Genomic DNA, 18,230 nt, shown 5'->3' with positions numbered 1-18,230 from the left:
TCATGTTCAGCGACACCTCTGAATAACAAGTTTCAGGCCAGTTGGATCAATTTTTCAAAAAGTGGTTTGGAATATAAGATCCGCCATTTTGAATTTTCGAAATCTAGGAAATCTGATACTGGAATTGCGCTCAGCAGCCCCAAAAACCCCCGATCTCCATCAATCTATCGTATTCCATGTCTAAATTGTATCGCTCATTATCGATAAATATATAATCATTTAACAACATTGTGGGCGAATTGACGAAGAACGATCTGGTCTTCATCGATTGACCAAAAACTTTTTATTTAATGGACAAATTTACGGCATTTGGCAAAACATTCTCCATCAATTGGAAAATTTCCGTCAATTGGCAATACATTTTTCATTAGTTGCCAATAATTTCCATAATTGATCATTTCATTTCCACAAATTTAAACTGTTCAATCAATTGAAAATCGACTAACGGTAACTTCCAAATTCTCAAGCATTTTGGAATACCCCCTGTCCAATTACTACTTTTTCAAGAAAATAACAATAGTGTTCTTTGTGATTCTAATTTTCGGAGAATGAATAATAACTATCAAAATTCGTGGCAAAAAAATTATTGGGGCTGATATCTGCTTTGACATCGAAAACAATGGAGCCACGGACCTAGACCTGGAAAACCATGAATCCGTCGACCTAGACATTGAAAACCATGGAGAAATATACCTAGACATCGAAAACCATGGAGAAATATACCTAGACATCAAAAACCATGGAGAAATATACTTAGACGTCGAAAACCATGGAGAAATATACCTAGACATCGAAAACCATGGAGAAATATACCGAGACATCAAAAACCATGGAGAAATATACCGAGACATCGAAAACCATGAAGCCGTCGACATAGACATCGGAAACCATTTAGAAATATGCCTAGATATCGAAAACCATGGAGAAATATACCTAGACATCGAAAACCATGAAGCCGTCTACCTAGACATCGGAAACCATGGACCCGTCGACCTAGACATGGAAAACCATGGAGAAATATACCGAGACATCAAAAACCATGGAGAAATATACCTAGACATCGAAACCCATGAAGCCGTCGACATAGAGATCGGAAACCATGGACCCGTCGACCTAGACATCGGAAACCATGGAGAAATATGCCTTGATATCGAAAACCATGAAGCCGTCGACATAGACATCGGAAACTATGGACCCGTCGACCTAGACATCGGAAACCATGGAGAAATATGCCTAGATATCGAAAACCATGGAGAAATATACCTAGACATCGAAAACCATGAAGCCGTCTACTTAGACATCGGAAACCATGAACCCGTCAACCTAGACATGGAGAACCATGGAGAAATATACCGAGACATCAAAAACCATGGAGAAATATACCTAGACATCGAAAACCATGAAGCCGTCGACATAGACATCGGAAACCATGGACCCGTCGACCTAGACATCGGAAACCATGGAGAAATATGCCTTGATATCGAAAACCATGAAGCCGTCGACATAGACATCGGAAACTATGGACCCGTCGACCTAGACATCGGAAACCATGGAGAAATATGCCTAGATATCGAAAACCATGGAGAAATATACCTAGACATCGAAAACCATGAAGCCGTCTACTTAGACATCGGAAACCATGAACCCGTCAACCTAGACATGGAGAACCATGGAGAAATATACCGAGACATCAAAAACCATGGAGAAATATACCTAGACATCGAAAACCATGAAGCCGTCGACATAGACATCGGAAACCATGGACCCGTCGACCTAGACATCGGAAACCATGGAGAAATATGCCTAGATATCGAAGACCATGGAGAAATATACCTAGACATCGAAAACCATGAAGCCGTCTACCTAGACATCGGAAACAATGAACCCGTCGACCTAGACATGGAGAACCATGGAGAAATATACCGAGACATCAAAAACCATGGAGAAATATACCTAGACATCGAAAACTATGGAACAATATGCCTGGACTTCGAAAACCATGGAGAAGTATACCTAGACATCGAAAACCATGGAGCAATATGCTTGGACATCGAAAACTATGGAGAAATATACCTAGACATCGAAAACCATGAAGCCGTCGACCTAGACATCGAAAACCATGGATCCGTCGTCCTAGACATCGAAAACCATGGAGCCGTCGACCTAAGTACAATTTCACATCCGCATTCTCACCAGCACTTCTCAAAAAAATAGAATTCGAATTTGAGTTCAAAACACCACTAACACAATATCATGCTCATGATATCTTTAGTATATAATAAATGTATGATTACTAAATGATTATTGAATTAAAATACCACTAACACAGTTACTGCGCACTAAAATCAGTGAGCTTTCACATCACGATCACGATCACAATATATATAGTAGGGTGTGTCGTTTTAGGGCAACATTTTTTTTTTTCAACTGTCACTTCAAAAGTGTTTAGATTATGTTCAAAAATAAAGTCTCGCTCAAGGAGACTGTTGTCAGAAAATATTTAGAGGTCCCTCATCGACCCTGAAGTTTACACATTTGATTAACATTGAAAATTCGTTCATTTTCATTGTTTCAAGTCCTCTCCAGCCGGATTCCATTTCGCGGCTTTTTCCTTATAGTATTTTGTAGAAAATTGATTGTTCTATAAAAGAAGTCTCTTGATCGAACTCTTTAAAACCAACCGTTTTCGAGTAATTAATGATCAAACCAAATTTTTAATAAAAAAACCTCAATTTGAAGCTCAAGGTGAATAACAAATTATGAGGCCTAATTTATTGTTTCGATTTCCATCATGGAATGTATATTTACTTCGAGTCAACAAATGTTTTCTTTGACACATTTGTCAGATATTTTTTTTGATGGTTTTTAACCATCAACAGCAGATATTCACGTTGTTGTTCATCATACGTTAAACGACCGTTAAATTTTGTAGCTAAGGCTACTGCCCGTTCAGCAGTGTCATTCACTACTTTCAAACTTTTAAAAACCTCAACACAGTTTTGGTATTCGGGATTGAATTTCCATTTTTCTGGATCTTCAACGATGAATTGAAACGATAATTCAAATGCATGAAATATTTCCACTGATTTGCGTGTGACGAAATCGCTTAAATTTTTCGTTAGCATTGATTGTAGATCATCCTTTCTAACTTCACAACGTTTTAAATTGGTCGACGAACTGGGTTTGTTTTTTATTGAATCCACCATTGCCAATTTATCCTTACGAGACACGTTATCGTTAAAAAGTGCCAAGGCTGATAGCTCTTCACTTAGATACCATAAATGGCAGGATAATTTTGAGCTAGCAGTTGTGGAAATTTTCTCGTTGACTGTTTTGAATTTAATAAAGCTTTGGAGCAATTCTAAATCTTGAAGGGGTGCTTTTATCGCATACGGAGCATTAAACCATGATTTTACATAAAATAAGATGATAAAAAGGCAAATGTCTCGTAAGCCGGTCATTTCCGATTTCTTCATGTGGAACTGTTTGTTGAAGGCGAAGATTTTCAAACAGTAAATGGCCTTAGAAAGCCATCTCGCATGGTGCATAGCCCCAGGAGCCTTGAATTTTATTCCTTTTGGTGGTATTCGTCCCATAAAGATATACGCCAATTCGAGGAATTCTTTATAATCATCTCGTGGATGATGCAGCTAAAGGGTAAAGATTACTAATCTGTAATATGAGTCAATTCGACGAAAAAAAATGCGCTTAACTATAACTCCGATCCTATGATGACAGACTGAATGTTATTTAATACAAAGCATAAATACCTGAAATTGATCATCGATGAAATCAACAATTTCATTCTCTTTATCATTAATGATTTCTCGAATTTCTTCATCGTGTATACCAACGTCAAATGTACTCAAGTCCAGTGTTTGCCAATTTTCTTTAAATCTTTTAAAAATTGGAACATCTGGACTGTTCGTATTTGGCCAAACAACAACGAACACACTTCGGAGGATCAATTCGTAAATGTGATGGCGACAAGGTAAATATAGCAGATTTTTTTGCAATTTTTCTTCTAAAATTTTGCAAGTACCATTTCGAATTCCTTTAACAAAAAATTGTTTGAAAAATAACAGTCAACCGTAATAAAAGTAACAGTTTTGAATGGTGCAATTTTTCAATCTAGTTCGAACATAGTTCACGGTTTCAGTGCTGATTTTTCCCGATAAATATCATCAATGTAAAAAATATTGACCGAATGTTATAGAAGAAAAAATTTCTGTACTTGACATTCCATGTGATTATTATATAGATTAAATAAGAAATGAATATCCATTATATTTTTACTGCTATCTATTAAGAGTATATTGATGATTTTTCCATTCATGAAAGATTGAAAAGAAAAAACGATATAGGTGATTAGAAAGGACCTTTACAGTTTTTACAATTTTTACGATCGTATAAAAAAAATCGGGAGTGCCCGTATTGAGGAGTGATCGTAGAAGAAATAAAATGATTCCAATCATTGAAAAAACATCTGAAGTCTTCATTGAAATAACAAATTTTCACTCTTTACCGGTATTCACACTGGTTGTGTCAAAACACAATGCTTTTATACGGTCCGTCAAACGCCATTCAGTCAATATTTTGATGATAGCGTTAGCTTGATTTAGCGCAGTAGCCTTCTCAAGTTTCGGTACTCCAAGTAATTCTTCAGAGTTGAGTCCTGTTACGATAACCGGTAGAACCTCAAATTTCGATCCATTGATAGCAGGGAGCAACTTTCCGTCCCAATGAACTGTTAAAGAGCTATCCATTTTTTGGAAAGTTTCTTTCGCTCGCATTGCTTCCTGTTTTCTGAATTTGGTTCGACTTTTGTGAATCAAACTCGTACTTAAATTCACATCCTCAACATTCACTGCAAATGAGGAAATAACCTCAGAAAGTATGTGCATTGCACTTCTACTGGAGGTTCCTGTTCGATCTAATGCAGCTGCTAGACCTGCAGTCATAATTTTGATTTTTTTAACTGCTGGCTGTGGTATTTCATCTGCAAAGTCTGATACACCACGCTGCAATTCACTTGAACCAGAGGCTTGACTACTTTGTTCAGATACTGAGCATTGTGACAACTTTTGATTTAAATCTACGAGGTATATAAAAAGAAACATCAATTAAAAGAAATGATATACGACAAATTAGTTTCTTAAAATGAACATTTCCATACCAATGTCGTTCGCCGCAGAAGAAGTTTTGGCTCCGTCTACTTCCATTGAATTTTCTGGTTGGCCATTACGAACTTTTCCATCTCGACTTGTAGACAAAAATTCTTTTTGGACTTCATTAAGATTTTCAAGAGCGTCGTGACGAGCGATATCGAACAACCAATCTAGTTTGTGAGAAAATTCCGCTTCGTGTTGTTTTTGTTGGACGGACTTTTTTCTTTTCATATTTTTTTTAAGCTTATTATATCTCTCGTAGAGCTTCTTCAATGAAAATATGATATGGGCTGTTTGGCGAACTGGAATACGAAATCTACCCCAGATACGATTTAGTTCGTTTGCAGCAAATTTGGCACTTTGGTGTATCGTATTATGTTGCGTAGTGTGTTTGAACATAAATACGCTTAGAACCTCCCGATAACTTGGTAGCCTGTCTTCACTGACCTTCTTAGATTCAAACCCGATTAAGAAAAAGAACTTTCTCTTCGATTTTTTTTCCATTTTATCTTCACGCGCTTTGATATTTTTTTGAACTCCAGTACAAAATACGTACAAAATAGAAGAAATCAATACACAAAGAAGAAAAGACGCCAAGCGTGTAAGAGTTAATTGTTTTGGTACATCTGTTTTCTTCGTTGCGCCTTCATGTGACACATCTCTGATAGAAGACGTGGTGCAACAGCGCCGTCTGGTGATAATCAGTAGATAAATCGTCCGTCGACTGCAACGCTTATTGTTGAGCGACTGCAACGCCAATTCACGAGGGTCTAACGGACAATTTCTCTACTGACGACCGCTAAACGACACTGCTGCAACACATCATTCTTCACAGATGCGTCGCATGAGGGAACAACGGCGAAAACAGGTGTACCAAAACAAGTAATTTTTACATACTTGTCGTTTTTGCTTCTTCATGCATTGATCTCCTTTGACTGTGTATGATTTCTTTTAATGAATGTTCTGAGCGAAAAACTAGGCTTTGAGATATAGCATCTAGTCTTGTTAAATAATTTTCGAGACAACTGAATTTTTCGAAAAAAAAATCGTCGTGAATTGAATTTCCTCCATATTCGTTATATAAGCTTTTTTTATACAAAATCTGGTTTGATAATTAATTACTCGAAAACGGTTGGTTTTAAAGAGTTCGATCAAGAGACTTTTTTTGTAGAGCAATCAATACTCTTCAAAATACTATGAAGAAAAAGCCGTGAAATGGAATCAGGCTGAAGAGGACTTAAAACAATAAAAATGAACAAATTTTCAATGTTAATCAAATGTGCATACTTCAAGGTCGATGAGGGACCTCTAAATATTTTCTGACAACAGTCTCCTTGCGCGAGGCTTTATTTTTGAGTATAATCTAAACACTTTTGAAGTGACAATTGAAAAAAAAAAATGTTGCCCTAAAACGACACACCCTAATATATAGGTGTCATCCATGGTCACGATGTTAGGTCAACTTGGACACTGACGGCGTTCCAACCTCATTATTTCATGCACATAATAGAAATGTCAGACACGGAAATATATAGGTATACAAAATATGTTTGGAACCAGATATCCCTAGTTCTTGAAACAAATAAACATCAAAAATGTGTGCGAAAAAATGCACAATTTTCTGATGAAATTAAAAAAATAATAATTAATATCTTTCGAATGCGTTAAGCTACAGAGTTACAAGAGGTCGCAATCGATAGAAAAAAATAAATAAAAAATACGTCAAGTTGAAATATCCTTTGAAATTCTGTGATTATTATTTCATTGAAGAAAGAAATTTTCGAAACAAGTAGAAAAGCGATGGCTCCTGTAAAGAGTCTCTGGCAGCGACGTCATACATGTACTTGTCTTTGAGTCACTACCGCGACTCTAGATAACTACACACTATACCAAGACCAGATTTTTTTTTAAAAATCTGATTTACAAAATGTGCAATTCAAGATCATGGTTAGAAACCTCTCGAATCATGTTACCACAATCATCATGAAGGAGTAGAAAATCATAGAACACATATTAGGGAACAAATTAATAATATGAATCGATCCGCTGCAAACTGAGCGGGTGAAAACAAGGATCGGAGAGGGCAGAGCCAAACTGAATATCAAGCAAAATATAGGGATGATTAAAAATAATGACGACACAAGAAATAAATTAGAAAACATTTATTCAATTAAAGTTTCTAATATCATTCTAACAGTTGCGTGTATTTTTGTTCTATTTATTCGTATATATAACCTATGTACACATGATATATAACCACGCCACTGACAATATATTCGCACTGGACAATATTTCTCGTACTCTGGTTTAATTGAAGCATTATTTCAGTTAACACTTATTTCCAATCGAACGAAATAATGAAATCTTGAAAAGTTTCGTTGACATACATGCATCGCGCATTTTTTATATTCTTTTTCACACACACATCACCGACTACATTTACGCGGCCGCTTTGATACCGGTTTAATATATCACAAATAACAAAATAAATAGTAATATGCACTTCTTTACATTATGAAAATTATTTTTTTATTGATCCCGCACGCACTTCGTAATGTCGAAACTCTGTTCATACGATCAAAAACTGACACATGGTTTGTACATATATATATGTATATCGGTCGAATTTATGACTGCTGTTACCAGCTGAGCTGCGCCGTCTGCTACGTTATGAAGTTGACGTCAGATTTCCAATCATCAACAACTAATTTCAACAACCAATCACAACGTCTAAACATGGATGTCGTCAGATCCAACGAATCAGAAACTCGAGAGCATCAAAGTGCCTTTGATGATGTTTATAAATACAGACGCATAAATTCTTGAATATGTTGGTAACTTTTGCATAATCTTGAGCCCGTGCAAAGTTTTTTCTCAGCAATTACAACACCGATCATGCTGATTTAGGGCGGAAACGAAAGAGAATTACTCAATTGGCTTAAACTTCAATTTTCAAGTTGCAAAATGGCTCCTGAGCTTCGTAATTCAATAAAATCACATGCCAATTTTACCCCCACCACCGCGAATCGTTTTATTCAGAGAAAGTATAGACTCGGCGAGAGCCTCGGGCTAGCAGACGACAGGGCTGTCAATGTACTTGTCCCGAGACTCTACCGAGTCTCTTGATACTGCATGTAACTTGGATAGTACATTTTTCAATTTGTCCAATATTTATGAATTTTTTTGAAAATTTTTCATTTTTCTTTACAGAATTTTTTTCGATTATTTTTTATTTTTGTTGAATTTTTTTGAACTTTTCAATTTTTCGTTTATTATTTCTATAGAATTTTTTTCCTGGTTCTGAGTCTTTTTTCTATGTTATGATTTTCGGCTTATAACGTTGGTTTCCACGAAAAAGAACTATTTTTCGTCTAAATTGTACTGGAAATATTTCGTCATAGGTCTATTGTTGGACTTTAGCGATTTTTTCCTTGTACTTTAATATGTTATGCTTTTTGGTAACCCAAGAGTACGTTGGAAAGCGGGTAGCGGTCCGAGATATGATTTTCGGCTTATAACGTTGGTATCCACTAAAAAAGCCCTATTTTTAATCAAAATTGTACTGAAAATATTTCGGCACCGATTTGACCTTGGTCATTGATGACTTTACCCCTTGTCTGCTAATGTGTTTTGTCTATTAGGAACCCAAGAGCACGGTGGAAACCGGGTTGGAGGCCGAGATAGGATTTTTGGCTTGTAACATTGGTTTTCACGAGAAAAGACCTATTTTTCGTCAAAATTGCACTGGAAATATTTCGTCACAGGTCCGTCCTCGTACTTTGGCGATTTTTTCCCTCGTACTCTAATATGTTTTGTGAATTAGGAACCCAAGAGTAAGGTGAAAAGCGGGTTGGAGGCCGAGATATGATTTTCGGCTTGTAACATTTGTTTCGTCAAATAAAGATCGATTTTTCGTGAAATTTGATGTGAAAAATTATCGCCATGGATCTATTCTTAAACTTTGGCGATTTTTCCCAAATCTTCATACCAAGAAAGAAGAGAAGTAGAGACTTCTTTAATAGAACAGATTTTTTTTTATCTCTTTTCTCCAAAATTCAAGTGAAAGATAGATAAAATTCAATGCACAACAAATCCAACAGAATTGAATATTTTTAAATGTCGCTTTTGCATTCTGCATCTAGAGATTTTCGTGTTATCCAAAACGTACCCCTGATCAAAAATATTTTCAAAGTTTGCAAGTGGCCGCTGCGGTCCAATTGTCTACAGTTTGACAGTTACCGAAAAAAAGCACCAGACAACTACTAACATTTATTATGCCAGAATTCAACAGAGCAACAGAATTCAAAGAGGTTTACGGTACCTGCATTGATTTTGGAGGAAAACAATTTCAGGACAACTTAGAAATTAATTTAGAAATTTAAAAACTCAGAGAAGAATTTAGAAAAAGGAAAATTTAGGAATTTAGAAAATCTGAAGACTTTTGGGGTTAAATTCCCAGATTACATGTTACGGTTGGAGTAAATAATTTGAATGATTGGCACACAAGCTGCGACACAGAAATATGAAAGTTTGGAGGTATTCGCTGTATATCAGTCATACAAACTTCAATACTATTTGAAAAGGAACACTTAAATACTTGTCGAACCAAGTTCCATTACATATTACCATAATCAATGATAAGGGGTGATCCGTCGCATATATATTTATCCACAGAAATTTCAGAGTTCGCAGGTATCTGCTGCGGTTCAATGTATCTGCGCAATGAGTTTCGAAGACAGCAATTTCAAATCTATCCATAAATGAGCAACTGGAGACTTTGGTAATGAATTTTCCATTTTATATATATGTTACAGTTAGAGTCAAAAAGTAAAATGAATGGCACACTATATAAATTGTATAGTTTGTAGATCTTTGCTGTATTTCAATGATCCGAATCTACAGCATTATAATGAAAAGTTGCCAAAATTCATGATGTCTCATTAAAATGACATAGCGTACATTGCATATAGAAATTCTGTATATTTCCATGGATGTTGGCAGGCATTATATTTGATCGTATCCAAAACTGAGCAACTGTAGACTTGTCATAATGAATCTTTTCACTAATAATTCCACATTTGAAGTTTGCAAAGTGGGAATACTCAACACACATGTCATTTCATAAGTTCTATTGTCAAAATTTGTATTTACCCACTGCATTCCGAAGATACGACTTTTCATATCATCAGAAAAAAAAGCATCCAAAGGCTTTCCGGAACAAGTTTCCAAATTTATCACTCGACAGACCAAGTAGAAAAAGAATAACTATACTTATACCAAGACCAGAAATTTTTTAAAAAATATGATTTACAAAATGTGCAATTAAATATCATGGCTAGAAATCTCTCGAATCATGTTACCTCAATCAGCATGGAGAAGTAGTAGAAAATCAGAGGACACATCTCAGGCAACGAATTAATAGTAACTTATATAATATCAAGCAAAATATAGGAATGTTTAAAAGTAATGATGACACAAGAAATAAATTAGAAGCCATTTATTCAATTTAAAGTTTCTAACATCATTCTAACAGTTCCGTGTGTTTTTCTTTTATTAATTTGTATATATTGTGACGTGACATTTTGCCTCGCCACTCGTACGAGTAGTGTCGACCAGTGGACCGGATTTACGGCCCATTTTTCACGATTTTTCAACTCGTCGGGTGTTGGTCGGAGCCGGACTCATCGTTGCGTAATTATTGTAGTAAATCCGAATAACCGCCTACATTGCCGATTTGAGAGATTCTAGTTTTATTTAGCTACTTATTACCTACGTAGCAGGAAGAGAGAGAGAGAATTTCGTGTCTATTTTGCGTTTAATTTGTCGTTTATTTTCAGTATAAATTTCGTAGTCATTTTGGGATGTTTGGTGTCGCCTCCGCGTCTGGGCTTCGCGAACCGTCTTTTATTGTGACGATGCTTTGCTGTTGTTCGACCCGATCTCGTTCGCGAGAAACACCCTCCCACACCGTCTTCGAGTTACGAACATAGTTCTCGACCAGCGGACGGCTGAGAGGACACGCTGGCATAGGCCATTCGTTGAACGCCGCCCGTGCCTCTCCCGCTGTAGTGACCGAGAGTTACACCGTTCGCTACACCGTAAATTCGGGTGCCACGGTCCGTGCGAGACGGCGCCTCGTCAGGTGGGATTCGGGGGAGTTTTCTGGAGCCAAGGTGCTGTTTTGCCTGGTGGTTTTTGTCGTGGGCCCACCGCGGCTTCTAGACGTCCGAAGTCGTGAAAAGGCCTCCCCTCGGTCTTTTAGAGCTGCCCGCCGGATCCCCAAGTGCAAAGGCTTCCGAATCACGGTAATCCAGTTGGGAGGAATGTTTTGAGTGGACGGGAGAGGCGAGAGCAACAGGGAGGTAAATTATCGACGTGTCGTGCTTCGAGATTTGAATTCGCGCGAAAGCGTGGACTTGAGCCCGTGCTCTAGTTCACGCCTAGCGGGTAAGCGCTGCGGTTCGTGGGCCTAGTGGTGGGGATGGCGCCGAATAGTGAGGACCACTCGTTCGCACAATGAGTCTTGTTCCGATCACCTCACCGGCGAGTCAGAAGTCCGAGCCTATAGTCATCCAGGTCTCTTTTGTCTTTCTTCGTGTGCGACGAGTGATCTCCTCGGTAAGCCCGCTATTCTTTCTCCTCGTGTTCTTTGGGGGAGTTGAACGTATTATTTCAGAATTTAGTTCCGGTTTCTTTTGAGTTTTGTTGCCTGGTGGCATTTTCGTTGAGGGAGACATGTATGGCGAAGTAGCGAGCGAGATTGCGGCCGCTACTCCCCTTGTCCCGATCTTTTGTGTAGTTTATTTAGACGCTCAACTCTACCAGAGAATTCGCTCTTGATTTGGTCTCCTAGAAGATTGTCGATCTTGTAAAAATTATGTGAATGATTAGTCTTTCGAGTTTTGATAAAGCACTGAATATATCGCGCAGTAACGTTCATTTTCTCTTTTGTCTCTCTCTCTCCCTGCACGTGTCAAGAACTCTAGTGGGCGCGCTAGCCGCGCGATGTTTTCGTTGTGTCTCTCTCGATCTCATTGTCGCGTTCGGAAGGTACGGCGGTTAACCCGGACCTTATTTGTCAGTATTTTTCGTTCGTTCCTTTTATATTGCGCATTCTTTCGAGTATCCGATTGTATTATTTCCTGTCTCGCTATCGACGTATTTGCTGTTACCTCTCTTGCGATATTCTATTGTAAATTACGTTATTCTCCGTCGTCGATCGTAATTTCGCCTATCTTTTGCCTTTCGCGTTGCGTCATGTATTGTTTCGAATCGCGGACTCTTACGTCTCATGATCTCTGTCGCCGTGTGGTAGGTTAGCTCGCGGATGAATTATTGGGTAGGAAATTACCAGGTGTCGATTACCTTTTGCCTTTGCGCTACCTACGACACCCGCGTAATCTATCTGGGATTGTCTCACAGTGATCACTTTGTTGCCTACCCTGCCGTGGTGATCAATGTGTTACAGTTTCCGTCATAGCAGTTACCTATTACCTATTGCCTGTAGTTATCTTTCGGACTCGGGTAGGTCGTTTGCGACGTTTAGTTACCTGCTTGTAAATAGGGTCAACGCGACGGCGAATTAAAAATTATCATTCTTCCGAGTATTCTTCTGTTCCGTTTAAATGGCGAATCCGAATTATTGTCTCCCGAGATATTATTCTGTTTAACAATTAATTCGCGATCTCACATTTTTCTCTTGTACAATTGATTTCTCCGTGCAAACTGTTAATAAATGGCGCATATTGTTTCGAATTTTGTATTTAGTTGTTGGCTATTTCTTTTGTGTTTCGTGACTGCTACTTTGCCCCACGTATCCCCCCCTCTACCTTTTTGTATCTCAGATGAGCTGAGTAGTCGGACCGTTCTCGGTCACTTGTTTCCCTCGTGCCTTCTACACTCTAATTTTGTATTGCGTTACCATCACGAGAATCGACAAAAATCAAGTCGAATAATTCGACGGTACTTTGTACCTGGCGCCCAGTCTACTCTCGTAGCCGGAGAGTGGCGCGAGGCGAGGTGAGTGAGCCGAGAAGGGACTGGATCGTACCCTCGCGGGGAAAATCTACGTTACAATATATAACCTATTTACACATGATATATAACAATGCAACTGACGATATATTTACACTGAACAATATTTTTCGCACTCTGGTTTAATTGAAGGATCATTTCAATTAACACTTATTTCCAATCGAACAAAATAATGAAATCTTGAAAAGTTTCGTTGACATATGCATCGCACATTTTTTATATTCTTTTTCACACACAGATCACAGACTACATTTACGCGGCCGTTTTGATACCGGTATAGTATATCACAAATTGTAACAAAATAAATAGTAATATGCACTTCGTTAGAAGACGCAAATTATTTTTATTTATCCCGCACGCACTTCGTAATGTCGAAACTCTGTTTATTCGATCAAAAACTGACACACTGTTTGTACATATATTGTGACGTGACATTTCTGCCCCGCCACTCGTACGATTTGTGTCGACCAGTGGACCGGATTTACGGTCCATTTTTGGACGCCCCTCGACTCACTGGGCGATGTTCGGAACGAGACTCAGCGTCACGTATCTTTAAGTATTAGTTTAGTAACCCGTGTATTATACCTTGCTAGCGAAATTTACCTGTTTTACCTTCTGTTACCTCCGCGTGCAAAGAAGAGAGATAGAGAATTTTAGTCTGCTTGCTTTGAGTCCTAATGACGTTTATTTTGACAGCTTCGTTCGATATTGGAGAGATTTGGTGTTGTCGCCCCGCCAAGGGCCCCTCCACCAGTGTTATTTTGGTTAAAGCTCTCCGATTGTTTGAACCAATCTCGCCCATAAGGATGGCTCCTCTCACACCGTCAACGAGCATCGAATAACACTCTCGACTTGCGGGCGGCTGAAAGAGCACGTTGGCATAGGCCATATTTTGAACGCCGCCCGTGTCTTTCCCGCTGTAGCAACCCAGAGTTGCACCGCCCGCAATGCCGTGGATTTGGGTGTCACAGTCCGTGTGAACCGGCGCCTCGTCAGGTGGGATCTGGGGGAGTTTTTCTGGAGACGAGGTGCTGTTGTACCTGGTGGTTTATTTTGTGGGCCCACCACGTCTCCGTGACGTCCGGAATCGTGAGGGAGGCCTCCCCTCGTCCTTCCAGAGCTGCCCGCCGGATCCCCAAGAGGAAAGACACCCGGATCGCGGCTATCAAGTCGAGAGGAGTGTTCCGAGTGAGCGAGGGAAGTGAAAACAAAAGGTGAGTAGTTATCAATCGGTTCGGGCAAAAGGCATAATTAAAATTACGTTCCTTACGTGCTCCTCATTTAAAAACCCCGCGCGAAAGCGCGAGCCAAGGGTCCACGCACGCTCGGGCTCGCGCCTAGCGTGAGAGCGCTGCAGTGCCTGGGCCCGGTGGTGGGGACAACGCCGAATCGCGAGGACCGCTCGCACGCACAATTAGTCTAATTTCGAACATCGTACCGGTGAGTCAGCGGCCAGGCCGAGTCCGACGAGCCATCCCTTTGTGCAGCGAGCGCGTTCCTCGGTAAGTCCAACTCTTTATCTCCACCGAATTCACTGGTCCAGTTGAGCCCTTTTCGTTTCTCTTATTGTTTCGGAATATAGTTCCGGTTTCTTATAGATTATGTGGCGTTTTAGTGGGACACGTGGGTGAAGTGTCGAGCGAGATTGCGGCCGAGACTTCCCGTGTTTCCAGTCTTTGGATCATGTCGTTTTGTGGGGCTCAGCTTGATTAGTGTTTCGTTATTAATTTGGTCTCAGTTAATTCTTTAAAGTTATATCTTTAAAGTTTTCGCGTTAACGTAGAGTGAATTATAGAGTTCGAGTCTTTGTGAAATTGCGTAGTGAGCGCTGGAATATTCCACGCGACGACGCCTCTCTCTCTCTCTCCCTGTACGCGCCGAGGCTCTAGCCAGCATGTTACCTCGCGTTTGTTTGCGCTCTGTCTCTCTCGCTCGCGCTGGCGAGCATCGTTTATACGGCGTTCTATTTTGTCTTTCGTATCGGATCTTTTTCAACCGTTATTTTTACATTCGCCTATATTGTTCTTTCTTTATTTCGTGTGACGCTTACCTTATTTTCTGTTACCTTATTGCGAGCATTATTACATCGTATTGTTGCATTACCTTTGTTATTTTCGCAAATATTAATCCGACGCTCATTTTCCCTATTTTACCGTATTCTCTAATCGCGTCAGCTCGCATTACCTCTACTAAACGCGCAGGAACTTCGGCGTTACCTCGCGCTTGGCCGAAGTTCGTTCCGCTGTTATCTTCGGTTACCTTTCGTCGCGTATTGCCGGACTCCTCGCGATCGAACGGGTGTCAATTACCTTTTACCTTGAATTACCTAAGGCACCGGCTGTCCTGGCGTTGCTTACCTTTTACCTTTTACCTAAAGCATCCGCCTGGCGGGTGGCTGATTACCTTTTACCTGCACACCAGAGCATCGGTTGTCGATTACCTACGGCACCCGGGAAACCACGAGGCGAATCGTTATCCGCGTTATTACCTGACTAATTCGGGCGCGCCCGAATTTTATTTTGTATCGAATCTACCTCCGTCATAATTTATCTTTTTCCTGTACTCTAGCTTATTCGGTAATTTCGAATAAAGTCTGAACTATTTCCTAAATTTTGCTTTGTCTTGGCTCATTTTTTTGCGTTGCGAATTGCTACCTTTTCCCCAAGGATCCCCCCTCTACCTTTCAGTATCTCAGATGAGCTGAGTAGCCGGACCGTCCTCGGTCACTCGTGTCTCTCGTTCCTTCTGTGTCGTACATTATATTATTTGATGTTACCATCGTTGAGAGCGGATAAATTAAAAGTCGAGTAATCGGTGGTACTTCGTACCTGGCGCCCAATTTACTCTCATGGCCGGAGAGTGGTGCGAGAGGATAAGACGGGTGAGCCGAGAAGGGACGTGATCGTACCCCCGCGGGAATATCATTGTTACAATATATATAGGCGAAATTATACAGATATGTCAACAGGGGGTACACTATTGTATTTGTCTTGAATTATATTCGAAGGAAGTCGATGCTTATCGTGGCTGCCTAGAGCCGACTGACTGTCCTCAGGCTAGCGGTTCCTTCTCTCCTCCTAATTTCCGCATTAGGAGCAATATCGAGAAAAGGGAGGGGATAAACAGGTGGGATTGCTTTACATACAGCCATGAACAGTGGGTCGATGGTTACAGGTGTAACACGATTCTCTGCAGAAACCGAAATTTATTCAAAATTCTTGACTATGTTCGAATGATCTCATTTATTTTTTCTAATCTTGATCATCCTTCTATGTGTATTGTGACGTAACATCCTCCTGAACGACCTGAATCGACTAGAACCCGAACCTAACCTCGAAAAACATCGCGACGCGGCGCGATGTTTTGACCGAGCGCGTACAATGACCGGTTAGACACGTCACTGCTGGCCGGCGGCGGCCGTACTGGAGGGCAATACAAAGGCCCGATACAAGCGGCGGAGCGCGACACTAGCGGCGCTGCGTATTAAAAACTCGAACTATCATATTTTTCTCTTTTGTTAATTAAAATTCAACGCGATTTCGTAAAATATTGTAACAAAGCTCGAATGAAGCGGAAAATTATAATGAATCGAAGAAGAATGTTCATGAGTCAAATTGATAATATAAAATCTAATCACAAATGAAAAATGTAAAAATCAACTGTGACGCATGCGCGAGCAGAGCGTTAATGGGCTATAGGACGCGTACGTGACTTTTAGCGATTGTAATTATTCGAATCATATGAAATGAAGTAACAATGCCAAATTAAAGAAGAAAATAAATAATCAAGAAAATCACATGCCAATTTTACCCCCACCACCGCGAATCGTTTTATTCAGAGAAAGTATAGTCTCGGCGAGAGCCTCGGGCCAGCAGACGACAGGGTTGTCAATGTACTTGTCCCGAGACTCTACCGAGTCTCTTGATAACTGATCAAATTGAAGTTTTCGTTGTTGAAAATCGCAATAAGCTGAAAATCATAAAAAGCGGTAGACCGGGCATCAGATGTTAGTCCGTTCGACTAACAGTAGAGTGCGAATCATGGCAACGAGCCAATCGCGAGTCCCGTTACGAAAAGATGCGCAGAACCGATCCGAAAACCGAAAATTCGGCGTTTGATAATTTTATGGTGGGGACACGGGTATAAGAAGCGCTGCGCGACTCATTCGGCAGGCAATCCTTCCTCAAAATTCTGACTCGGAACAAAAAGGCTCACCTCAAACATTCTTCCTGATTTTGTCACGCAACCTAACCTATTATCCTAATTTTTCCTGGATGCCTGGAATCTCGGAGCGATTCGGCGACGTTTCAATCCAAGAGTCAGGGTCCGCACCTAACCTCTAAAGTTTCCAAATTTCCGTTGCACGGGATCTCGGAGCGATTCGGTGACGTTTCAATCCCAGAGCCCGTGGACAGTAAATTACCTAACCTTGCAGATGCTCAGGATCTCGGAGCGATTTGGTGACGTTTCAATCCCAGAGCCTGGGGTTTGTTCCTTAACTTAATCTATATTTATTTCTTCTTTTGCTTGCTAGAAACAGGAATGGTTTTTTTTTTGTAAATTAACTTGTGAATTTGTAAATTCTGTAAATTTTCTTGATTATAATTTTTTTAGTTCAAACTTGTCACAACTGAGCCCGAGTCAGACCTAAAACTTTATTTTTGTAAATTTTGTAAATTCCGTAACATTATCGATAATCCATGAGGTCGCGGTACGAATTTGAGATCATATCGCTGCAAATTAATAATAATAGTAATAATAAATTTTTTTTATTGTATAAAATCAAAAAAACTTTGAATTATCGAAACCGTTTTACTTTTTATTTTGAAAATGGGTGAAAAAGGCGTAAATTAAAAATTGTTCAAATTCGAAACGGCGAGTGAAACAAAATTTCTCACAATTGGCGAGCGCGATCGCGAACATTTCACGACAACAAATCAAAAACGATTTTATCCTGTAAAATCAATCAAAATTGAATAAATCGAATTTGTTAAATCTTTCAAAATCAAATTCCGCGTTCTCACGTTT

General features: G+C 39.6%; 1 protein-coding gene across 1 annotated transcript in view; it reads right to left on the bottom strand.

Moving 5' to 3' along the window:
* Nucleotides 1-18,230, bottom strand: part of LOC122408149 (uncharacterized) — a 1,237,064-nt gene that overhangs the window by 59,756 nt on the left and 1,159,078 nt on the right. The gene's annotated exons all lie outside the window — the stretch shown is intronic.

Source organism: Venturia canescens, chromosome 1 (genome assembly GCF_019457755.1).
Source record: "Venturia canescens isolate UGA chromosome 1, ASM1945775v1, whole genome shotgun sequence".
NCBI classification, from domain to species: domain Eukaryota; kingdom Metazoa; phylum Arthropoda; class Insecta; order Hymenoptera; family Ichneumonidae; genus Venturia; species Venturia canescens.
This window is presented reverse-complemented; position numbering and strand designations above follow the sequence as displayed.